Below are 26775 nucleotides of genomic sequence, written 5' to 3'. Positions count from 1 at the left end.
CTCTTGCGTCCCCCTCCCTCCCACCCTCCCTATCCCACCCCTCTAGGTGGTCACAAACCACTGAGCTGATCTCCCTGTGCTATGTGGCTGCTTCCCACTAGCTCTCCATTTTACTATTAAAATACAGTTTCTTAGTTGTACTATCTTATGCTACTTTAGTGCGCATAGAAGGAAAATACTTTCGCAAATGTGAGAAAGAGCAGAATGGTGGTGGGTTCCTCTGACTGAGATTTAGCACATGTGGGTAGACTCTGCTTCTACATAGATATTATCATGGATGATTTCCCAGACTTTTATAAGAAAGGCAATTATTTGTGTATATTTTGAAAGCTGATGCCTCAGAATTTTATTCCTTCTTTGATCAGATGGAACATTTTGTTTAGTACAGTCTCAGAAGACAGCGTCCTGCTTCCTGATTGGCATCAGTTATCTTAAAACACCCCCAATTTTTTTTGAAATGTGCACCTTCCAATTTAGTACTGTTTATTTGAAAAGTTACCTGGTTGCTACTGGCAAAATTGATTCTTGATGGGGTTTTTTGTTTGTTTGTTTTAAAATCTTCCCTTGTCCAGTTTTGGATAGCAGCCAGCTGTGGATACATCACGTGGCTGATTATCCTGTTAGTAAGTGTAAAGTTCTCTTTTAGCATTCGCTGCTTCATAATTTCTCTTGTGTGTCCCGAAGGTAAAATCTTACATTAGTGTTCTAACTTGTTCAATAAACTTTATTTTATTTAATTTTTAACGTCTTTATTGGATATAATTGCTTTACAAAGTTGTGTTAGTTTCTGCTGTACGACAAAGTGAATCAGCTATACGTAGACATATATCCCCATATGCCCTCTGCATTGTGTCTCCCTCCCACCCTCCCTATCCCACACCTCTAGGTGGTCACAAAGCACAGAGCTGATCTCCCTGTGCCATGCAGCTGCTTCCCACTAGCTATTTTACATTTGGTAGTGTATATATGTCAGTGCTACTCCTTCACTTGGTCCCAGCTTACCCTTCCCCCTCCCCATGTTCTCAAGTCCATCCTCTACCTCTGAGTCTTTATTCCTGTCCTGCTGCTACGTTCTTCAGAACCTTTTCTTTTTTAGATTCCATATATATATGTTAGCATACGGTATTTGTTTTTCTCTTTCTGACTTACTTCACTCTGTATGACAGACTCTAGGTCCATCCGCCTCACTACAAATAACTCAGTTTCGTTTCTTTTTATGGCTGAGTTATATTCCATTGCATATATGTGCCACATCTTCTTTATCCATTCATCTGTAGATGGACACTTAGGTTGCTTCCATGTCCTGGCTATTGTAAATAGTGCTGCAATGAACATTGTGGTACATTTCTGGTTTTGAATTATAGTTTTCTCAGGGTATATTCCCAGTAGTGAGAATTCCTATTGCTGGGTCATATGGTAGTTCTATTTTTAGCTTTTTAAGGAACCTCCATACTGTTCTCCATAGTGGCTGTATCAATTTACATTCCCACCAACAGTGTCAGAGGATTTCCTTTTCTCCACACCCTTTGCAGCATTTATCGTTTGTAGATTTTTTGGTGATGGCCATTCTGACTGGTGTGAGGTGATACCTCATTGTAGTTTTGATTTGCATTTCTCTAATGATTAGTGATGTTGAGCATTCTTTCATGTGTTTGTTGGCAATCTGTATATCTTCTTTGGAGAAATGTCTGTTTAGGTCTTCTGCCCATTTTTGGATTGGGTTGTTCATTTTTTTAATGTTGAGCTGCATGAGCTGCTTGTACATTTTGGTGATTACTCCTTTGTCAGTTGCTTCGTTTGCAAATATTTTCTCCCATTCTGAGCATTGTCTTTTCATCTCGTTTACGGTTTACTTTGCTGTGCAAAAGCCTTTTAAGTTTCATTAGGTCCCATTTGTTTATTTTTGTTTTTATTTCCATTTCTCTAGCAGGTGGGTCAAAAAGGATCTTGCTGGGATTTATGTCATAGAGTGTTCTGCCTATGTTTTTCTCTAAGAGTTTTATAGCGTCTGGCCTTACATTTAGGTCTTTAATCCATTTTGAGTTTATTTTTGTATACAGAGTTAGAGAGTGTTCTAATTTCATTCTTTTACATGTAGCTGTCCAGTTTTCTCAGAACCACTCATTGAAGAGGCTCTTTTCTCCATTGTATATTCTTGCCTCCTTTATCAAAGATAAGGTGACCATATGTGCATGGGTTTATCTCTGGGCTTTCTATCCTGTTCCATTGATCTATATTTCTGTTTCTGTGCCAGTACCATACTGTCTTGATTACTGTAGCTTTGTAGTATAGTCGGAAGTCTGGGAGCCTGATTCCTCCAGCTCCGTTTTTCTTTCTCAAGATTGCTTTGGCTATTCGGGGTCTTTTGTCTTTCCACACAAATTGTGAAATTTTTTGTTCTAGTTCTGTGAAAAATGCCATTGGTAGTTTGATAGGGATTCCACTGAGTCTGTAGATTGCTTTGGGTAGTATGGTCATTTTCACAGTGTTGATTCTTCCTGTCCTATTATGTGATATATCTCTCCATGTGTTTGTATCATCTTTAATCTCTTTATCAATGTCTTATAGTTTTCTGCATATAGGTCTTTTGTCTCCCTAGGAAGGTTTATTCCTAGGTATTTTATTCTTTTTGTTGCAGTGGTAAATGGGAGTGTTTCCTTAATTTCTCTTTCAGATTTTTCATCATTAGTGTATAGGAATGCAAGAGATTTCTGTGCATTAATTTTGTATCCTGCTACTTTACCAAATTCAGTGATTAGCTCTAGTAGTTTTCTGGTAGCATGTTTAGGATTCTCTATGTAGAGTATCATGTAATCTGCAAACAGTGACAGTTTTATTTCTTCTCTTCTGATTTGGATTCCTTTTATTTCCTTTTCTTCTCTGATGGCTGTGGCTAAAACTTCCAAAGCTATGTTGAATAATAGTGGTGAGAGTGGGCAACCTTGTTTTGTTCTTGATCTTAGTGGAAATGGTTTCAGTTTTTCACCATTGAGGATGATGTTGGCTGTGAGTTTGTCAAATATGGCCTTTATTATGTTGAGGTACGGTCCCTCTATGCCTACTTTCTGGATGGTTTTTATCATAAATGGGTGTTGAATTTTGTTTTTTCTGCATCTATTGAGATGATCCTATGTTTTTTCTCCTTCAATTTGTTAATATGGTTTATCACATTGATTGATTTGCGTATACTGAAGAATCCTTGTATTCCTGAGATAAACCCCACTTGATCATGGTGTATAATCCTTTTAATGTGCTGTTGGATTCTGTTTGCTAGGGTTTTGTTGAGAATTTTTGCATCTATGTTCATCAGTGATATTGGCCTGTAGTTTTCTTTTTTTGTGACATCTTTGTCTGCTTTTGGTATCAGGATGATGGTGGCCTAGTAGAATGAGTTTGGCAGTGTTCCTCCCTCTGCTATATTTTGGAAGAGTTTGAGAAGGAGTTTGATAGAATTCACCTGTGAAACCATCTGGAGACTTTTAATCACAGTTTCAATTTCCGTGCTTGTGATTGGTCTGTTTATATTTTCGATTTCTTCCTGGTTCAGTTTTGGAAGATTGTGCTTTTCTAAGAATTTGTCCGTTTCTTCCAGGTTGTCCATTTTATTGGGATATAGTTGCTTGTATTAATCTCTCATGATTCTTTGTATTTCTGCAGTGTAAGTTGTTAGTTCTCCTTTTTCATTTCTAATTCTATTGATTTGAGTCTTCTCCCTTTTTTTCTTGATGAGTCTGGCTAATGGTTTATCTATTTTGTTTATCTTCTCAAAGAACCAGCTTTTAGTTTTATTGATCTTTGATATTGTTTTCTTCATTTCTTTTTCATTTATTTCTGATCTGATCTTTATGATTTCTCTCCTCCTAATTTTGGGGATTTTTTGTTCTTCTTCCTCTAATTGCTTTAGGTGTAAGGTTAGGTTTTTTATTTGAGATGTTTCTTGTTTCTTGAGGTAGGATCGTATTGCTTTAAACTTCCCTCTTAGAACTGCTTTTGCTGCATCCCTTAGGTTTTGGGTCATTGTGTTTTCATTGTCATTTGTTTCTAGGTATTTTTTGATTTCTTCTTTGATTTCTTCAGTGATCTGTTGCTTATTTAGTAGTGTAGTGTTTAGCGTCCATGTGTTTGTAATTTTTGCAGATTTTTTCCTGTAATTGATATCTAGTCTCATAGTGTTGTAGTTGGAAAAGATAACTTGATACGATTTCTATTTTCTTAAATTTGCCAAGGCTTGATTTGTGACCCAAGATATAATCTATCCTGGAGAATGTTCCATGAACCCTTGAGAAGAAACTGTATTCTGTTTTTTTTGGATGGAATGTCCTATAAATATCAATTAAGTCCATCTTGTTTAATGTATCGTGAAAGCTTGTGTTTCCTTATTTATTTTCATTTTGGATGATCTGTCCATTAGTGAAAGTGGGGTGTTAAAGTCCCCTACTATGATTGTGTTACTGTCTATTTCCCAGTTTATGGCTGTTAGCATTTGCCTTATGTATTGAGGTGCTCCTATGTTTGGGGCATAAATATTTACTATTGTTATATCTTCTTCTTGAATTGATCCCCTGATCATTATGTGGTGTCCTTCTTTGTCTCTTGTAATAGTCTTTGTTTTAAAGTCTATTTTGTCTGATATGAGAATTGCTACTCCAGTTTCTTTTGATTTCCATTTGCATGGAATATCTTTTTCCATCCCCTCACTTTCAGTCTGTATGTGTCCCTAGGTCTGAAGTGGTTCTCTTGTAGACAGCATATATACGCGTCTTGTTTTTGTATCCATTCAGCCAGCCTGTGTCTTTTGGCTAGAGCATTTACTCCATTTACATTTAAGGTAGTTATCGATATGTATGTTCCTATTACCATTTTCTTAATTGTTTTGGGTTTGTTATTGTAGGTCTTTTCCTTCTCTTGTGTTTCCTTCCTAGAGAAGTTCCTTTTGCATTTTTTGTAAAGGTGCTTTAGTGATGCTGAATTGTCTTATCTTTTGCTTGTCTGTAAAGTTTTTAATTTCTCCATCGAATCTGAATGAGATCCTTGCTGGGTAGAGTAATCTTGGTTGTAGATTTTTCCCTTTCATCACTTTAAATATGTGCTGCCACTCCCTTCTGGCTTGCAGAGTTTCTGCTGAAAGATCAGTTGTTAACCTCATGGGGATTCCCTTGTATGTTATTTGTTGCTTTTCTCTTGCTGCTTTTAATATTTTTTCCTTGTATTTATTTTTTGATAGTTGATCAATACGTGTCTTGGCATGTTTTTCCCTGCATTTATCCTGTATGGGGCTCTCTGTGCTTCCTGGACTTGATTGAGTAGTTCCTTTGCCATGTTAGGGAAGTTTTCGAATATAATCTCTTCAAATATTTTCTCAGACACTTTCTTTTTCTCTTCTTCTTCTGGGACCCCGTACTTTGAATGTTGGTGTGTTTAATGTTGTCCCAGATGTCTCTGAGACTGTCCTCAATTCTTTTCATTGTTTTTTCTTAATTCTGCTCTGCGGTAGTTATTTCCATTCTTTTATCTTCCAGGTCACTTATCCGTTTTTCTGCCTCAGTTATTCTGCTATTGATTCCTTCTAAAGAATTTGTAATTTCATTTATTGTGTTGTTCATCAGTGTTTGTTCACTCTTTAGTTCTTCTAGGTCCTTGTTAAACATTTCTTGTATTTCCTCCATTCTATTTCCAAGGTTTGGAACTTTACTATCATCACTCTGAATTCTTTTTCAGGTAGACTGCCTATTTCCTCTTCATTTGTTTGGCCTGGTGGGGTTTTACATTGCTCCTTCATCTGCAGCATATTTCTCTGTCTTCTCATTTTGCTTAACATACTGTGTTTGCAGTCTCTTCTTTGCAGGCTGCATGTTTGCAGTTCCTGCATGTCTGCACCCAGTGGGTGAGGTTGGTTCAGTGGCTTGTGCAGGCTTCTTTGTGGAGGGGACTGGTGCCTGTGTTCTGGTAGGTGGGGTGGATCTTGTCTTTCTGGTGGGCACGGCCTCAGCTGGTTGTGTGTTTTGGGGTGTCTGTGAAGTTATTATGACTTTAGATAGCCTCTCTGCTAATGGGTGGGGTTGTGTTCCTGTCTTGCTAGTTGTTTGGCATAGGGTGTCCAGCACTGGAGCTTGCTGGCTGTTGGGTGTAGCTGGGTCTTAGCGTTGAGATGGAGATCTCTGGGAGATCTCTTGCCAATTGATATTATGTGGGCCTGGGAGGTCTCTGGTGGATCAGTGTCCTGAACTTGTCTCTCCCACCTCAGAGGCTCAGGCCTGACACCAGACTGGAGCACTAAGACCCTGTTAGCCACACAGCTGCTAGTGTTGGACGGGCTCCTGCAGAGGTGGGGGGTGGCTATGGCTCACCATGGGGACAAGGACACTTGTTCAATAAACTTTATGTTGAAAGTGTCAGTATGTAACCATGGGCTCTCTGTTCTGATTTGATTCTTTAGAGGCAGCTTTGTAGTTACAATGGAGAAATATGATAGATAGTGAGAAAGAGAAGAAAATTGATAGAGATAGATACATAGGTAGGTAGGGAATGAACTAAACATTCTCAATAAAACGCATAAAGAACTGTAAATACATAGCGCCTTTTACTTTAGCCAAAGGAAGTATCAAGAAAGGCTGTAGGGTAGTACCTATAGCTGTTAAAAAAAAGTGTTTGAATAAGTGGTTGAATTTCATGGAATGGTGCAAAAGCACAGTATAAGCCACAACAGAAATAGAAGTACTGGAGAAGAATCAATAGGAACTGATGGACCTAAGAAGTGAATGAGCAAAGGAGCCTAACAGCCCACAGCTGATACAGAATGAAATGCCCAGGTTGATCTGAACCAAGAGAACCAAGACCAGTACCAGACCTCAGGCAGAGTCGGAGCCCCAGGATAAAGGATTGTCTGTGATGCCTAAAGGCTTAGTACCTGGTCCCTCTAAATATACGTTATCCTTATCACTGGGTTGTAAAAGCCTTTGTTTTACTGGACACTATTCTAAGCAGTTTGTACACGAGTTAGCCTCACGACCACCCTCTAAAGTATACAAACTATTATCATCTGCCTAAGTTTCTTGCCCAAGACCTGGTTTGTCTGCTTCTTGAGCTCATGTTCTCCATGTAGCTGTTTTGCAGCTGATGTTGAAATTATGCTTCAGTGTGTCTGTTTATATGGTTTCATCTATGATGCTGTCTCTTTTGACCTTATTAAACCTGTTTTATCTCTCAGGGGTCTGAATTAAAGGACCTGTGGTTGATATGAGAGGAAACATTTGAACCGGGGTGGATAGCCACCTGGTTGTCGTTCCTTAAAGTCAGGTGGTCCTGCTGATGCCGTAGTTACTCTGTGCCCATAGAAGGAACTAATTGTGATGGGGTCAGTCAAGAAGTATGAATTGAATTATTATTTTTTAAAAACTTTTATATGGATTGAGTCTTCCTTGAATGATTAGGAGAAACAGTGACTATTGAGGGAATCAGGTGCTTCAGGGGAGGATTGATAAAACTAAGTTGATCGATTTGGCCTTTGTGTATCAATGAGTAAAACCCCACCTTCCCTAAACTAGAATCAGTATTGGAGAGAGGAATGATAAGTAAAGATGATCTCTCAGTTCCCTGTGACTTGCTGTTGCAACAATTCTCAAAGCTCAGTTTTCCTTAAGCAATATGAAGAAAGAGTTTGGTTGTCTGTGTCCAGGGTAACTAGGAAAAAACACATCTTTGAACCGTATGGGCAGGCAGTGTACATGGAGTCCCTGGAGTCCATCCAAATAATCTTCCATCAGAGTGTAGAAAAGAACCATTGTTCATGAGGGTTCAAATCATGGAAATTGTTCAACTCTTCTAGGCTGTGCTCCTACAATATTACAAAGGTTCTTTGTTAAATTAACAAATTACATCCAAATATCGATAACAATTGTTATGCTACGAGTGGTCTTTGCTGGTCTTTGGATATACATTTCCCCCCAACATCTTACCTATTGAATTCTTTGTGACTCTAGTATTCAGAATTTGATTATCTAAAATGAAAGTCTTCCAGTTTTGCTTGATCCATCATTCAGAGGCCTCCCTCTTTCTGAGGTCTCTCTCATTCTGAACTCCCATAGTATTTTACTTCTTCTTTGGCAATTACTTCTTGTATTGTATTTATTTGTGTAAGTATCTGTGAGAGTATCAGTTGTGTCTCATTCATCTTGATATCCCCCATAATGCTTAATATCAAGTTCAATAAATGGTTGGTAAATGAACTGAACATGAAAAAAAATCCTTTGGTAATGAAATACAGAAAATGTAGTTTACTTTATGTCTTCTTAGCAGTTTCTTTACATATTCCATCAGTCCCTAGTGTACTTTTGTGGCTTTTTCCAAAATCCCCTCGCTGTTAGTTCTTTAATTTTTAATAACCCTCTTTCCCTCATGGCCAGAAATCTTTAAAGCCAGTGTTGGTGTAACAAACTGATTTCCCTCTCGTAATTCCTATGACATTTCTTGGCTGCTTATGGGTGCCATCAATTTATAAGTGGTGTCTACAAGGCCAAGTCAGTTTGTTTCCCTCTAGGCGCTATGCCTAAAATTTGAATACATGCTATCATAGCAACTTGGATGCCAGATTAAAGTAATTGGTCCAAGCATTCAGGCATCCTACAGGTGCAGATAACTGATTAATAGGTAATGCTCCATGACTCATGGCAGTTATATAAATTCCCCTGTAAATTATAAGAATAAATAAATAATTTTAATATATGATAATTTAGTAAAAATTTATAGAATATTATATATAGTAGGTTTGTGAGGTAGCTTTGTGAAACCTTTAACTACTATTAAACCCTCCTTTCCTGCCATCATATAAGTCAAAATCAACCTTAAATCCTCTTTTCTTAGATTTTAAAACAACACATCTATTGTTACTTAGCTCTAGCTGTGACATTAGTGCTTCACAGTAGCTCTGCATCCTTTTGTACATGTATTTTCACGTGTACCAACGTTAGCACTCTGGGTTACAAATAACTGAAAATCAACTTGAAGTCACTAAGAAAAAAATGGAATTTATTGGGAGGATAATGTGACAGAATAGAAATAGGAACTTGACAGCCACGCTTTAGAAAGTCAGGCAACCAGGCAGTTGGTCCTCAAGGGCTAGGACCAGGGATCCCATGTTACCTGTGCTGTCTTTCTTATCCTCATCTTTACTCTTAGTACTTGGTAGTTCAGGATCCCTGTCCAGTTTCTCTACAGAGCTAGAGACACTTGCTTCTAAGCTGGTGTTTTCTCTGTTTTGCCACCATCAGGGGTGCAGAGGTGGGGTGCAGTTCTGGTTGGAAAAGTCCCAGGGAATGACTGGCCTACGTTGGATCCCTTGTCTGCTCCTAGACAGGGCTCAGCCCTGCCTAGACTGTGGTGGATGGCATCAGGGCAGGAGTCATTCCAGGCAAAGAGAAAAGATGTGCTGACCATTCAGAACAATTGGTGCTACTTCTTTTTAGAAATAGGAACCTATCTTATTTTAATAACCACTCAAGAAAAACATTTCACTAGGAGTAGTAGAAAGGATTCAACCAATATTTGCGTGCTGCTGTTGTCACTGTTTTACTGGATACAAAATGAGTGTAGGGGGAAGTTAAAGCCTTTCAGAGTTGTTAATATCCCTGTTACTTATGCATTTTTGCAGCAAACCTCATCCTCTGTTGCACCAGTGAGATTGGACTGGTTATATGGTCTCATGATGATTCTTCCTTAGACAAATGATCACTTTGGTTTGCTTTCTCTTCTTTGAGGGTGGTGTCCATGTGGTTTCAGAATTATCTAAACTATAGCTGTATTGGCTTGAAATGGCAAATACTAAGACATTTTCTGCAGGAAAGTTATTTAGATTACATAGGAGCACATATTTTCATTTTAATTGTGAGTTTCTTCAGTTGGTTATCTTTTCATTGTCATGAGTGTTTATTGTTGAATGTACAGCATTGTTATCCATTCTTTCCCATGGTCCAGCATCCTATTTCATTTTATTTCTTAAGTGTGTAGATGAGACAAAGGGAGCAAATTATTTAATGAATACCTTTTGTTTTAATATTTTAAAGTACTTACTAGATCAGTGGTAGGGTATTTCTAGATTTAAAAATGCAAAACATAATTGAAAAAAAGTATTCATTAAAGTTATTTCTGTATGTCTATTTCGCAAGCTCTTTTAAGAAAATTTTCTTCCTTTTGGGATTTTTCTGATTTTCTAACCACGTGAAATTTTAGAAAGCTGGGATAAAGTCCCTAATATAATAAAGCTGACTTATAACCCTGAACTAGAAAACTTGTTCTCTTCTTTTTATGGTTAACTAAAAAACTTGGAGAAGTTAAAAAAAAAAAAAAAGAGAGACTTAACTCCTTAAGAAGCTTCAGATAATCATGGATTTGTAGTCTCTGTCCTTAGTGGAATCTTGGCATCATGAAGAGAGAAAACCCTCACATCTTTTCTCAGTGCCTTTGCCTTTCTTCTTGCTGCTACCTGAGGATTTTGTGTCGGCCTCTGAAATGTTGTAATTTAATTCACATTTGTCAGAACATATACGTTGTACATGTTTGGAACTCTCTGATACTGTCCTTTTGTGAACGCGGTCATAATAAAATCTCTTCTACATCTGGGTTCCTCTGCTCCATTTCACACCACATCAAAATCCTGTTATGTTTCTGCTTGTGTGTTAATAGAAAAAACTATAGTGGGCCATGTAAATGCCCATGCTTTTTATATATCACCTTAATAATTATTGAGTACATAAATGTGTATGTGTATGTATGTAGAAGCCATGTAATATATGTTTTAGTGCAAATACAAGTCTTATGTGACAGGGATTGGAAAAGGAGAAGCAAAGACTGAGATGCAAACAGGTTGTTACCCAGGGTAATTCAGGACACACAACCAGGAAACACAACATACAGGAAGGAGGAAAATTGTTCCCTAAAAAGAATTAGGCTGAAACCTTGAATAGAAGCAGAACTGTGAACAGATATCCGATTTTTGGAATATAGGCAAAAATAAGGCCTGTCTTTTAACTATTGTAACCTGCATCTATCTGTTTCTGTTCTTAGAGTCATGATTCTCAACCTTCCATGCCACTTTTTAACAAACACAATCTAAAGCTCCCCTTCTCTATTTTTGGACTTTTAATTTCCAACCTAGAGTGAAGTTCATAACTGAACTTTCTTCACCTGGACATGTTTTCTGCAGTTCACAGGGATCAGCACAGGATTTATCTCTAGCCAAGAAACATTTATAGTGCATCTATTGTATGCAGGACCTAATATCAGCCCTGTAGGGAATGCAGAGATGAAGAGGATATGGCCTGTGTGGGTGTGTTTGTAAGGATTTTTTTTTTTTTAATTAGTGCTCTGGATGCATGGGTTTTGAATGGTCTGCCCTCAGTCTTATTTTCCCAGTAAATTACCTTGCTTTCAGGGTGCAATTTAATAGAATGCAGCGTTTCTCAGGAACAAATATATTGGTTGATAGAATTATTCATATTTACTGATAAAATTAGTTCATTTTTTTCCCTCCAGAATCTAGAAAACACTGAAAATTGTGTAGTGTTAAGAAGAAAATCCCAAAGTTTCCATGAAATGCCATGAATGACATGTGGATGTTTTTGGTATGTGGTTAAGAAATGGCTTTTAAACATGCAATTCAAACTCCTCCAGAATTTCACAGTGTTTTGAGAAATTTGTTTTTTAATTGAAGTATAGTTGATATACAATGTTGTGTTAGTTTCAGGTGTACAGCAAAGTGATTCAGTTATACATACATACATATCGATTTTTTTCAGATTCTTTTCCTTTATAGGTTATTACAAAATATTGAGTATAGTTCCCCGTGACATGCAGTAGGTCCTTGTTGGTTATCTATTTTATATATAATAGTGTATATATGTTAATCCCAAACTCCTAATTTATCCCTCCCCATCTTCCCCTTTGGTAACCATAAGTTTGTTTTCTATGTCTGTGGGTCTATTTCTGTTTTGTATGTAAGTTCACTTGTATCATTTTTTTTTTTCAGATTCCACACATAAGCAGTATCATATGATATTTGTCTTTGTCTGGCTTACTTCACTTAGTATGATCATCTTGAGGTCCATCAGTGTTATTGCAAATGCATTATTTCATTCTTTTTATGGCTGAGTAGTATTCCATTGTGTGTGTGTGTGTGTATATATATATATATATATATATATATGTATGTATATCACATCTTCTTTATCCATTCATCTGTTGATGGACGTTTAGGTTGCTCCCATGTCTTGGCTATTGTAAATAGTGCTGTAGTGAACATTGGGGTGCATGTGTCTTTTCAAATTATGTTTTTCTCTGGATATATGCCCAGGAGTGGGATTCCAGGATCATATGGTAGCTCTGTTTTTAGTTTTTTTAAGGAACCTCCAAACTGTTTTCTATAGTGGCTCTACCAATTTATATTCCCACCAACAATGTAGTAGGGTTCCTTTTTCTCCACACCCCCTCCAACATTTATTATTTGTAGACTCTTTGATGTTGGCCATTTTGACTGGTGTGAGGTGATACCTCATTGTAGTTTTGATTTGCATTTCTCTAATAATTAGCAATGTTGAGCATCTTTTCATGTGCCTTTTGGCCATCCATATGTCTTCTTTGGAGAAATGCCTGTTTAGATCTTCTGCCCATTTTTTGATTGGATTGTTTGGTTTTTTTTTTGATACTGAGTTGTATGAGCTGTTGTATATTTTGGAGATTAATCCCTTGTCAGTCACATCATTTGAGAAAGCATTTTAAGTGAATAACATTTCTCTGAATATATGGGAATATAAGTAATGACTGACACCAGCTGAGAAAAATTAAGTCAAAATTTTTAGGGCTTATTAAAAAATTAGGGTTTAGGTTTACTAGAACATTATTAATATTTAAAAATCAATCATAATGTAAACATTTCACTGTAAAAGTTTACAATCAGAAGAAATTGCTAGGGTTACATGGAACTATTATAATTTGAAATTGAACCTCTTGGGGAAATTTCAATCTTTTCTCTATCACTTTCCAAAATAAAATAAAATATATTCCCTCCTTTAGACTTAAAGATTTAATGAAATTAATTCATAACGTAGGTGACTTATTGTATTAAATGTATATGTATAAAGTAGCCTTTTCTCTTACCCCTTTCCTAACCTTTGAAAAGTTTTCTTATTTAATGTTTTCTTGTCTTTTTTCAGTTAAAAAAAAAAGAGCCCTTCTCTGTCCCTTTTTCCAAGTACTTTTTTCTCCAGGTTTAGTTTTCTTTGGCCCCATCTGTCTGTGAAGGTCAGACATCTGGCAGCCTCATATGTCTGAGATAGCTCCATGTAGGATGATAGGAAACAAAGGGTTTCTGCACAGATGAGAAGTACCACAAAGCCTGTATGGTAAAGCCGTGGTCATTGGGTGCCTAGGCTAGTATTTCTCCACTCAGGAGAAAGTTGCTAGTTCTGCTTTGAACCCACCATTTGACTCAGACCTTTATTCACACAGTCTTCTAATCAGTCTATTTATCTAGGACGCCCAGGACAGGGATGGTTGAAGAAGCTGTGGCAAGACTGAGAAGGGTGTGGTGGTGTTAGAAGGAAGTGGCACATTTACAGCCATAAGAAGGAGAGACTGAAGGCAAAGAGAGGCTGGACCATCACAGTGAAGCGGTGGAACTCACATATGTTGGTTATTGAGATTAGGAGACAGTGGTCCTGTATACCCGCCTTTAGACCCTCATGGTTGTCACTGGTATTCGTAATTGACTCCATCATCAATTGAAGATTAGATGTTGTTTATTATAAGCCATTTAAAATGTCAGAGAAGTGCATAATACTTTTTAGAATTAAAAAAAAATTATAAAAGCAGGCATTTCAAGGGACCAAATTTTGTTTACTTGCAAAAATGACCGAAGTAGATGTTAGTATCTAGTATTTTTGTCAGTTTCTTTCCCATCTTCTTCTCTATATCCACTGAGATGGTGTTTTTACAAAAGACTTTTTGTCTCTTCTCTTTGAAGATGGACCCCTTATTTTAATCTCTACTATTGTTCTTCTGTGGTGTGGTTTTATATACATCTCAATGTCCCCTAATAAAGATATTCTTTTCTTTTTTAATTAATTAATTAATTTATTTTCAGCTGCGTTGGGTCTTTGTTGCCGTGCACGGGCTTCCTCTAGTTTCAGCGAGTGGCGGCTACTCTTCATTGTGGTGTGCGGGCTTCTCATTGTGGTGGCTTCTCTTGTTGCGGAGCACGGGCTCTAGGCGCACGGGCTTCAGTAGTTGTGGCACTCAGCCTCAGTAGTTGTGGCTCGTGGGCTCTAGAGCACAGGCTCAGTAGTTGTGGCACACAGGCCTAGTTGCTCCGTGGCATGTGGGATCTTTCCGGACCAGGGCTCGAACCCATATGCCCTGCATTGGCAGGCGGATTCTCAGCCACTGTGCCACCAGGGAAGCCCAAGATATTCTTAATAGCAGTAGGTGGCAAAGCTTCTAAGACATGAACATAGTGATTATTTCCCACAGCTTCACCGTCAGCCTCTATCTTTACTTCTGTCCTATGGTCAAACTTCTTGTATAATTCTATACATTTGTCAACACTGTTTTTTCCCCACACATTCTTCTCACACATTTCTCAAGCTCCCCATCCATTTCCACTCTACAGGAGTCCACAGAATTTGTTTGAACTACTACCATCAGCAGATCCTCCTAATATTTATGTATATAACAAGTACTGAGGGCTGAGCTTTTGTGTTGCAGAAAAAAATAAAGTTCAGCATCTTCCCAGTGGCATTCAAAAGGATGAAAGTGAAGATGGTTTGGAAATAGGGGATGCGGGAGATGATTCCCATAAACCAATTACGATGTGAAAGGAAAGCGCTTTTCCTTGAGATTTCTGATTATAAGTGTGCACCTAGTCCTGGGAGCTAAATGAATATTTGACACCGTAGTTACCTCTTCTTGTACTTAATTTCTTAATTAAATGAATATCTATGAGGTCATATTTCATGCATGACTTTTTTGATTTCTTGCCTAATGTATTTTTCAGTTGTATCCTTATGTCTTAATCTAATTTGTGCCCTTTTGTGATTCTGTTCTCTAAGGATAGGAGATAACTTTAAGCAAGGATGAATTGTAGATCAACCACTCTCCTGTAGGGGCCGCTATGAGAGTAGCAATTTGGCATCCTTCCTTGCCACTCAGCACCGTGTGGTATGACTTGACACAATTAGTCTAAGGATTGTGAGCTCTGGTTTGTGTTGATATTTTACTTTTGAGGGTGATATGAGCTCTAACTCCATCAAGAATTCTGCAGGCTCATAACTATGTATTTTATCACTTTGGTTCCGTAAATGCTACACCTGTGCATTTTTTTTTTTTTTACCTCACGTATTTGGCGCATGGTTATTTTAGAGTTCTCATCATGCCCCATTTGCATATGAGAAATCTATACACATAGACATATTAACCATTTTAGTGGCTTTGCAGCACGAATGATGGTATCCTAAACTTGGCCTTCTATAGGACCTCAGATTACTGTTTAATGGGGTTGTCACTCAAGACACTTACTGGCTTTCACCAGTGCTTTAAAAAAATTGAATTGAGCATGATGAGGTGCATCCCCTTGATTAAATGTTTTTCCTCCTATGCAATCACCATTAGCTGTTTGGCTCCCATTCTGTATTCTTTTGAAGCAGCCCTGCATTACAAATCAATATCTTTCTGAAGGGACAGTGTGTCGTGAATTGCCTGGACAGCATATGCACGGTTACTTTGGCTGCAATGTTGCTGCAGAGCCTGGTTACACTGCCTTCCTGGGAACTCCAGAGGCAAGTCCATCGTGTTTGGAGAAAAAGAAAAAAGATTCTTTTGGGAAAAAATTGAACTCTTAAAGCTATTGATACTGAATGTTAGCATGTCCTTTGTGTTCTTCTGAACCATATTTGGTCTTATTCCATGGAGATTAGCTTCTGTAGGTGGTTTCTGGGTGAATTTTTTTTTTTTTTTTTTTTTTTTTTGCTTTTGCTTCCCCCTTTCTTGGTTGTAGTACGGCCGTACCATTTCAGCTTGCTAGTGCAGAAAGATGTGAATTCAGTTGCTGTATGGGCCTGGTCTGGTGCAAGCACATTGCTAGAGACATGTTAAAGAGTTCCAGGTGATTCGAGCCTGAGAGAGACAACAGCAAAACGGTAAGACCGAGCATGCTTAAAATCAGAGCAGGGGTTTTAATTTGGAGCATCTCAGCAAGACTGAATCCTGATTCACTCATTTACAACTTGAAAAGGATTCATTTTGTGCATGTCATTTTACTCACCCCCTTCTATTTAACTGCCCAAAACATCACAGATTGATCAAGGGGCTATTTAAACTAAAGATCTGACAGGAGGTTACCCACGGAAGTCTCTTGAGGTTCCCGAGGCTGCTGCCTGTAGTTTGTAAACACCAGTAGCAGCGATAAGATGAAGAAAAGGTTTGCGACTGTGCTTCTTTGCCATAGCTGAATCTTATTTCTTCTGAGATCCGTCTTATTTATTATAGCTTAAAGAGATCTGACAGATTGTTTTGCCTGGCTATGCTTGGCCGAATGCCCTCTGAGTCAAGCCAGTGAAGGACGGGATACGACTTTTCTCATTTGGGTAAACTGATGTCGATGAATTAGCTGGACTGGCTCTGAGCGCAATAAACATCTCTAATATATTAGGGATCTGGGGCTTCCTCCCTGCTTCTCCCGCCCCCTCCCTTCTGGCACAGAAAGGCACCTGCTTTAAGTGTGTGCTGCCTGGCAGAGGTCAGTGTGCTGGTATTTTGCATCATTACACCTGTAGTGGTTATGCTTTCATGTACAGAAGTGATAATCCTTCATGCAGTTCTGCTTGAAGTGCTGACTCAAAGAGTGGACTGTTAGCGTTTTGTATGCTAATGGAGAACTCCTGCATGCATGAAGGACCGGGGCAGCAGACAGCCTCCTCCAAAATGATGCTTACCTGCTCGCGGAGAAGATAACAGTTGAGAGACAGAAATGTAAACCTTGATATCTGCAGAGGGTGAATTCCTTATTTCCTTTGTTAATGGGCACACTGTGTTGGGGTTGGAGGTGGTTGAAGTTGAAGGACATGTTTTAATACTGTTCAAAGTGAGACTACTACATTACGTGGTCCTGGTGAGTTTATAAGGATCCATCTATTATACAGGTACTGAATGTTAAGGATGTCAGCATTTGATTTCTGTTTTTGCTTTAAAAATATTCTTCTTATGTATACTAGAACTGAGTACTTCGTGTAAAATGTAAATGACGTAGCTAGTGAATATTAGTTGAGAAAAGCATCAGTAACTTGATGTGGCATGTTGGCCACAAGCCAGTTGTATATAATTTTGTGACATAAGTATTTTTAAGAAAGAACTCCTGATTACTTGATAGACTTATTGAGAGAAATATTGATAATGTTTGGGTTCACTAGAATTTTTCTGGAGGAGTGAAGGAGCCTTAAATATTTTTCTGTATTCACTCAACTATTTATTGTAAAGGTTGGACATTGATTTTAGGGAATGAATATTTGGATTTTCTTCCAAAGAGAGTTCAAATTTTCTTTTATTTTGACCATTTACTATTTCCTAAAATATCAAGATGATCTATAAACTATTCTTTTCTATACTTCAACTGTTCCTTAAGAAAACAAACTTTTTTTCTACTCAGAAGATGATGTGCCGTGTGTTTGCTGTTTCTTTTTCTGAGAGTGATGTTTCTGGCTATTTATATTTTTACCTTCACTTTGTATAAGCTGTGAGGTTTATTTTTTTCACCCTGTGATAAAAGGAGTTGTACATTTGCAAAAAGTAAGTAATTTTAAAAAAGGGGTAGTAGAGCATTAATATGACATTGATTTTACAGTTAGGTTTTTATTCCTCATTGTGCAAACATTTATCACTCATCTACTCTAAGACATCATAATATGTGCTGTGAAGGAAGTATAGATGAAATAGATACACTCCCTTCCCTGAAGGAGCTTAGATATAGTAGCTTTGGTATTTTTCTCAGGAATATGCCCCATTATACTTTCTCATGAATAAGTAAATTTGATGTGTTTTATATTTTCCTCCTTAGGAGACTCCTTCCTCTATTTTCTTTTAATCATTTATTTATTATACAAACATTTGTGGAGAGTCTACTGTGTAACAGTGTAACTGCTGTGTAACAGTAAGTAAAACAGAGCTGGTCCCTGCCCTCATAAAACTTACAATCTACTTATTTTTAAAATATTTCAAGAAGAATTTGGAGGCAAGTTTTTTCATTTTGGGCAATTATGAAACAGACACTATATGCTTAGATTTTTTCCATTTTAAAAATTGTGGTATAAAATATACATAACACAAAATTTTCCATTTTAACCATTTTTAGGTATATAATTTATTGGCATAAGTACATTCACAGTGTTTGGCTGCCATCATCGCTGCCCACTTGCAGAACTTTTCATCATCCCTAATAGAAATTCTGTGTCCATTAAATGATAACTCCCCATTCTCCGTCTCCCCAGCCCCTGGTAATCTCTCCAGTCTACTTTCTGGGTCTAAGAATTTGCCTCTTCTTGGTATCTCATATCATATCAAGTGGAATCATACAGTATTTGTCCTTTTGTGTTTGGTTTATTTCATTCAGCATGTTTTCAAGGTTCATCCATGTTGTACCATGTATCAGAATTTTATTCCTTTTTAATGTATGCTTTGATTTTTTTATATGGAAAAGACAGCAGTTCCCCACCCCCCTTATGATTTCACTGAATCAAGTTCCCATATGGACCTCTATGGACATCTAATAAATACGGATAATTTAGAGATACTAAAAATAAAAGTCTGGGGGAGAAGGGCAAGGAATGAAGAATAGAAATGCACTGAGGGAGTGATCTAAGGATGTATTCATTTGGATTCTTTACGTGGGCTAGTAATTGAGCATGGGCTAGTTAGATTTTCATGTCAATTCTTTGCTTATAGAAAGCAGCTATCAGCTGAAATATTCAATGGAAGTCTGGACTGTAGCTTTTGTCATTAACATTCACTTTACCCACTCTACTTCTAGTCTTTTACTTTATCTAACTTTATAAGCAAAGACTGATCATGTTGAAGTCCTCTTGCAGAATCAGAGACTCTTAGGACTGGGAGGTTTTTCAGCAATTGTGTTATCTGATTGGCTCATCTTCATTTCATTTGGCCAATTGGAGAGCGAGATTCCACTCAGTCTCCTGACGCCCACTGCAAGCGTTCTGTCACTCCCCACTGCTGTTTTCAGTGGACACTCAATCCCCAAATCCCAGGTATCCTCTGACTTAGAGGGGAGTGAGAGAGGGTATTAGCTTGATGCCGTCTTAAGCAGATTTCCATTGGATGAGGTAAGCCTGGCTTCATCAATATAGCATTCTCTTTCTCATATTTCTTCCTGTTGCTGCTTTTAAATCCAGATGGTTTTTTGATAGAAGATCCTTTTTAGAAAGCCAAGCTAAGGCCCTAGAGCTGTCTATCTATCATTGACTGATTTGATGATTCTTAGATGGGATCAATCAGCAGTTTATGTCCACGCCTTTAACATACTATTCAGGAAACACAAACATATATGAGAAGAGGAAGATTCAACATGGCAGTGTCTAATGCCTGAGACTTCCCATCTTCCCCGTCAGCCTGTCCTTCTAAAGAAATCTTTTTGCTTTCTGCCCTTGCCCCACCCCCTAATACTTTGATGTTCAGGCTTGACTTTTGATATGAGGCTGATTGAGAGTCAGATTAGTCAAAAGCATGTTAAATTTACATTCTGGAAGTGGTGAGCAGGCAGGGAGGATGGGTCAGAAAACCTTGAAACACAGAGCGGTGATTTTGCTCAGTTTTAAAAATGCTTTTCTTTTGCATCAGGAGAAGAAAGAATGAGAGAAGTGTTGCAGATCAGGTCTCTGCTTTCCTTATTTCTCGCAGTATGTAAGTCCCAGGGGACATGTAAGGAAGACAGCCTGGTGGTCAAGAGCTTGGGCTTTGTAGTCAGAGTCTTGGAATAAATCCCGTTTCCTGTGCGAATTCTCTTGTGGTCTTGGACATGTTACTTAACTCTTGTGTGCCTCAATTTAATCATCCGTAAGATTGGGACAATAATAATACCTCATGGGGTTGTTGTAGAGATTAATTGAGAAATTACTTATAAAGTACTTTTAATAGTAACTCATATAATAAGAGCTCAATAATAGCTATCATCATCATTGTCATGGTCATCTAGAAGTCCTTAATTTCCATCTCTCTTTTCTATCAACTTATATCTTGCCCAAGATTCTTCTCCAGTTTGCTTGTTTATGGAGCATATATGACAATTTCTTAATGTTATTGGGTTTGAGTGGATAAAAGGAGGGTGTGAAAGAATGCTCCAGTATTCTAGTTATCATCTGGCAGGTTTGGGAAGGATTATATGTTCTATAGACTTCCTCTTCGGCCCAACTGATACAAGCTTGCCCCAGTGGCTTATTCCACAGCTAAATGAGATCTTGCTAAAGATACAAAGATGACTGTAAAATGCTCCTGGAAGCACTGGGGTTTGTTTTCAGGTGGCAGACAAACAGCAGGGTATGTGTATCCCACTGTTCTGCTCTGTTCACCTTGGATATCTCAGTTAGGATTCACTATTGAATTTTCTCAGTCATAGGCAAGGTTTAAAGAACCAGTCCTCATGGAAGCAGTTAGGACTTTATTATTAATGGATTTCTGTCAAATTTATTATCACTGAAATTTTAGCTCTTTACAATAGATGGGCCAGTTGTTAAAGCTACATTGAAAGATACTTCCATTTTCTCCCCACGCGTTCTTTGTTCCCTGTGTTTCTCTTCATAAGCTCTGTGTGGTTAGTGACCCATATATGATTCTCTGAAAATTTTAAGAGCTTCAAAAGTCAATCCTATATTGAGTGGTGCCCTATATTTTTCTGAATTCTTTGGTGGGGTTTGCATCTAGATTTATTTTATTAGAATAAAACTATTAAACTTTTAAACTTTCTAACATCACTCTTGACATTAATCACTAAGTTATTTTACAAGCATTAATAATGCAGTTAAATGTTATTAAAAAGATGGTTAATATAGGTGAGGAGATAAAGGTTGTATTTATTTATATAACCATCTGTTTCAGAGTAAGAAGAGAGTACACAATTTTATTTCTCCTTCAGGGAAGGAATTTAAAAATATTTACAATCTTTATTTTTAAACGCTGTTCATGTGGTTACCAGGGGAAAGAAATTCAGGTCTTAATGGATCAGTCAGAACCTCCAGTAGTGTCTTCTTTACAAGTTTCCAATTTTTAATGTTATTTTACCTTCTGGATGCTTTATCTTACATGAGGGACAGAACAGTGAGCTACAGATATTTGAAAGGCATAAACATGAAGGAAGAACTAGGCTACTTTAGTACAAAGAAGCTGTGGGTGGTGCAGTGAAACTAGGAACAGAAAACAGAATTCAGAAGGCACCCGAGACTCTTGTTTGCACAGCCTCTGAGACAAATGACAGTTTCTCTTGTCCTCATGATGTTAAAAAAAAAAAAAAAGCCCTCAAACGCTAAGCATATGTGTACAGAAAGCATTCTGGACCATGTTACTGATTTTAAACATCTGTGAATCTAAGTTCAGCCTGATCTGTTTATTGGTTATTAGTGCTCTGACACAGTGGATGTTTTAAAATTGCCCTAGTTAATATTAGTCAGCTCCCCTCCCAGGTTATTTTGTACCTCTGCATGGTGTGGGGTCCTTTGAAAACACCCTGGTTTCTCCTTCTCAGATAGGACCCAAAACAAAACCTAATAAAAAGAAAAGCTATATTTAAACTGTAAATTCTATGAGAGAGGGGGAAAAGTCCCTATTTGCAGGAACAGACTTGTTCTTTTCTAGAGCAAGAGCTATAAGGGAATATTGTCTTGATGAAGAAACTAATTAGCCATGCAGTGTGAGCCACTTTCTGTAGCTCGAGTCTTCTGTTGTGTTGAGAATGGGGATTCCAGTTCCCCACTGCAGTTATGGGGATTTCGTAAGTTGGAAGAGGCTTTTGCTTTGTGGAATCTCAACAAAGCCACTCCTGTGCTGTGTGTGGGGATTCTCGTGTCATGAGCCCCATTTCTGAGCCCTCTGGCTCTAAATGAGAGGGGGGGAAGTAATGTAGATGTTGATTCTAATATTTCACCTCCCAGTATGTTCATTGGGCCATATGATATGACTGCTATACTCCTGACTTTCTTTTTTTTCCATGATGAAATTTTAACCAGCATATGATTATGGATGTCAAGTGAGAATGAGAAAACTCACACATCGTCTTCTTTTTCCCCTTGACTTCTTGGGGATATTTAGTAAGTTTTTAGTGGAAGCAGTGACTGAAAGAGGCCCAGAATTCCACAGAATTGCCCTGTCCTTCTGCTTGGGAGTAGGGGTTTGGGTCCTTGTCCAGACCAGGGTGGGAAATGTTCAGTTATGCCTCTCAGGCAAGGGAGGACCTGTTTTACAGTACATGGCACTCTTCATGCATGTAAGTTCCTTCTAAAATTTCATTTCTGGATCCTGAAGTGACTTCCTTTGAATTTTTTTTTTTCAAAGCTACTACATAAACTCTGGTAAATAAAGAGTAAAGCAAAATTCTGGGTTCACTTCGCCTTAGAATAATTTTGTGGTCATTTTTTTTTTTATAGATATGGTGGTCCATGGTAAAACAATGCTTCTGTATTAGAAACAAATAAAAGTTTCTATGCAGGAAGTAATGTTACATATGTTATTATAACCTATGTATAGTCTTCTTTCTCTACTCCTCACACACTCCAATCCCATTGCTTTTTAAAAATTCCTGAATATATTGGGGGTAGCTTATTGGAAAATTTTATTTCAGAGTTCAAAATTATATTAAAGAATTATCTGAAATTACCATGATCTTTTGTGGGAAGTTTGAGCAAAAATGCTACCCAAGGAATGTTGAAATGATTATCACTCATGTTGTACCCAGAGACAAACAAATTTTGCCTCTTTCACAATCTCCACTCTTTATTTGACCGTAGTAGCAGAACCTATTATTATTATATGGTTTAGAGCACTGCATGTCAAAGTTCAGTGTGCATACAAATCCTCTGGGATCTTGTTAAAATGCAGATTCTGACTCAGTAGGACTGAGGTGAGGTGAGGGCTGTGATCCTGGGTGATGACTGTGCTGCTGGTCCAAAGGCAGTCAGGGGTTAAAGAAGAATTCCTGATGAAATCCTGATCGCCCAAAATAACTACATTCCAAAAAACCTAAATAGGCCACAACTAACAACAGAGAGAGGGCATTTCAACCCTTACTGTGAGTATTCATTAAACTTCATGTTAAATTTATCATTATGAAATCATGGAATTTTAATCAGCATATAATTATGGATGCCAAGTGGGAGTGAGAAAATTTCACATATCTTCTTTCTTCCCTTACCTTTTTGGGCTAGTTACTTTTTTTTTTTTTTTCTGTACGCGGTCCTCTCACTGTTGTGGCCTGTCCCGTCGTGGAGCACAGGCTCCGGACGCGCAGGCTCAGCGGCCATGGCTCACGGGCCCAGCCGCTCCGCGGCATGTGGGATCTTCCCGGAAAGGGGCTCGAACCCGTGTCCCCTGCATCGGCAGGCGGACTCTGAACCACTGCGCCACCAGGGAAGCCCATGGGCTACTTTTTAGTGGAAGTAGTGTAAAATAAAGAACCTAGAGGTCAGTAAATATATGCATCTATCTATGCCAGCCTTTAAGCAAACTGTATCTCTTATATCTAAATCAAGTGTCTCACTGTAACAGAAGGGAAAGCAACTAAATAAAATTATTTTAGTAATGCATATTAAAGTACAAGCTCCTGGGAAGGCCACCTAAATATTTCATAATAGAATCAGCAAAACAACGATCAAGTCTCTTGGTGATAAGCACTGAAGCCCAGTAAGGTTGTAACAAAACTACAGTCACTGAAGCGGCATAAAGGAATGTGATGTCCTCAAGAGTTCTCCATTCAACTGTGTCCATTAGCTGATGGATTCAGGATTGAATGAAATTAGGTCAGACCCCAAAGAAACCAGTCAGTAGAAAAATAAGCATTTTAAAATTAAATCCCAGTAGTGGACATTGAATTCTGGTAAGTGGGAACAGCTGGTTAAGCCTTTTTGTTGACTGGAAACGATCTCGGCTCAGAAGGTGCCTCATCGTTACGTAGTTTCTTAGGACTCATTTTTGTAATGGCCCATGTTTAGTTAAAGGGGAAGGCTTATAATAAGGAAAACAATCCATCTTTGAGTAAATATTACCAGAGCACCCAGTTTTGTGCTGCCATTTGAGCTTTGGGAACGTGAAAGAAATGGAAGATGCGGTTTCTGTGCTCTGGTGTTTACAGTCTGGTTGTGGAAATACAAATACATGAGAAACAGAGCAAGACAAAGACCTCCTCCCACCCCAGCAGATAAACCAAACGCATCAAAACAAACTCCACAGTAGCTTATATGAAAGCACATAAGACAATGTATATTTAAGTGACGGGTTATGAGGTACAGTCTAAAAACGATGTAGTTCTTAGGGCTTTTTGGTTGCGACGGTGACAGTGACATAGGGGCATGACTGGTGTTTAGTAGACAGAACTAGTGTTGCCAGCGTCCCACAGTGTGACTGCTACCCCATGCTGCTCACAAATAATCCCTCAGTCAAAAGGCCCAGGATGCCATCACTGAGAGACAATGCCAGGATTTTAGAGTTAAGGAACACCCGCAGAGGCTGGAGCTCTCAGGAGAGGTGTTTATGGTGTGAACCTGACTGCCTCCTCTCTAAACCCTAAAATCCTAAGGCAAAGGGGAAGTAAAAGGAAGCACAAAGAAGTGAATTTATCTGTCTGGTCTTAGCTCTCTAGTTGCTCTATTTAAAATCATTTACCAGCTGTAAGCTGCTGCCTGGAGTTTGTAGTAGTTGAGCTTTGAAAGGCCTGAAGAGCTGTTTACTCCAGCTGTGTCATTTTACAGATGAAAAGACTGAGACCCAGAGAGTTGTAGTGACTTGTTCTGAGTCACTTAGTTCTGACATAATGTGGGCCGCAGGCTTGCCCGTATATTCGCTAATGTTCTGAAGGTGATTTTAGGCAAGATGTTTGTTCTGATAAAACATAGCTATAAGTAAAAGTACATTCAGGCATACATCCCTTTATATACATAGACAACACGTTCTATTTTTTTGTTCCTTTTAGCTATTCACACTGCCACCTCTGTACACACACAGACACACACACACGGGTGAGAAAAGAGAAGACTACAACCAAAGAGAGGACAAGGTACTTTTAGATCTTGCAGGTTTAGGTTAGAGGTGAAGGCAGCTGTCATGGGTTATGATTCTAGTGGCATTAGAAATTTCTCCTACCCTCGCCCCCTTCATTCCCCGCTCCTACCAAAACACCTTGTCCACTTACCCCTGAAAGCTGAATTTCTTTTATAAGGGGTGGAGCTTTTTAATGCTATAATGCTTCAAGTTCAGATAATCCAGGGAGAGGTAATGCTCTGATTTAAGTGTTCACAAACTTGTAAATGACAGATGGTGGCTTTTTAATTGGGAACAGATTTTGAGAGAAGATATTGAGTAAGAGAAAACTGTTTGTCAGGCCCTCATCAGGTAACAGATGAGGGGAAAACAATTGTAAGAGGTTGTTTCAGTGTCAAGAATTTTGCTGTTTTAGTTTTGCATTGGCCTGTCATGGATATTCCTTTCATGAATGGCAAAAGATCATGACTTAAACCGATTCTTGTTATGGTGTTTGCCTTCATGAAGAGGGTGGAGTGAAGAAGTACAGAAGATCACACTCTGAACCCAGTAAAATGCCAATCATCAGAAAATGGTTGATTCAAAGGGACAATTTTCAGCCCCAATGAATTTGCCGGAAATGAGTGCCAACCTTAACTGAATTAAGTTGTGCTCGTTCAAATCCACTGCTGTGAGTTTGGGGGACAGTTGTTTGGATTTTACATAGCTCCAAGCTAAAATTGTAGGTCAAACTGTGACTTTTGGAGCTTCCAACACTGTTTGAATTGCTAACAATTTTTACTGAGTTTTGAGTCTGCCAGGTAATGTACAGACCCCTGTTAATGATGAGTGAACCAAAATAATTGATTCAGATGAACATCTAAACGTGTGGGTGCATCTCTAACCATGTTTGAAATTCTAGGTTCTATTGAATTTACTGGAAAAAATAAAGGAACAGAAGTTTATGTTGGTATTTGTGATGATTTCTTCTTTTTATCTTTTTATTTCTTCTTTTTATGTCTGATGGTTTTCAAGTACCATCAGACATCCCTGCTTTTATAAATCTTGTCACTTCAGTTTCTAAATGGATCAAGGAAGTGTGAAAAAATGCCATCATAGAGAAAACATATCCTGTTTCCCGTTGATACTGGAATGTCTGTGGTTTTCAGGCAGTACTGCTACTATAGCTATTTATTGTGACTGGCTTGGTCCATGGCTTGGTGTAGGGGGAAGTCTATGGCTTGTTGTGCCCTGTGCAGAGGGCACTAACAAACTATGTGTAAAGGACAGTGAAAGCTGATGGTGAATGTCATGTCCAAGAGTATTCTGTGCCTGGAACATCCACAGCTAGTGCCCACATCCTTAAAAATATATGTAGCTAATAAATGTAATTTTGGAAAGCAATTTGTCTCAGTCTACTTAAGCATGGATGACTGACTTAACTAAATTCCCTTAATTTCAAATACTAATTTAGTGTGACTGATTATTTAAACATATTTCAGATACTTT

At 38.2% G+C, this 26775-nt stretch overlaps 1 protein-coding gene across 4 annotated transcripts in view; it reads left to right on the top strand.

Moving 5' to 3' along the window:
* The window catches only part of CDK14 (cyclin dependent kinase 14), a 609402-nt gene that overhangs the window by 131652 nt on the left and 450975 nt on the right, over positions 1–26775 (top strand). Inside the window, exon 1 of one of the 4 annotated variants that reach the window (XM_060020566.1) lies at positions 15846–16181. The exons of the other annotated variants lie outside the window; for them this stretch is intronic. The gene's annotated coding sequence lies outside the window, so the exon portion shown is untranslated. Of the gene's footprint in view, positions 1–15845; positions 16182–26775 lie in introns of those variants that run through there. 4 annotated transcript variants of the gene reach the window in all.

The sequence above is a fragment of the Delphinus delphis genome, chromosome 9 (genome assembly GCF_949987515.2).
Source record: "Delphinus delphis chromosome 9, mDelDel1.2, whole genome shotgun sequence".
Taxonomy (NCBI): domain Eukaryota; kingdom Metazoa; phylum Chordata; class Mammalia; order Artiodactyla; family Delphinidae; genus Delphinus; species Delphinus delphis.
Note: the sequence above shows the minus strand (reverse complement) of the source record. Positions and strands in the feature narration are given on the sequence as shown.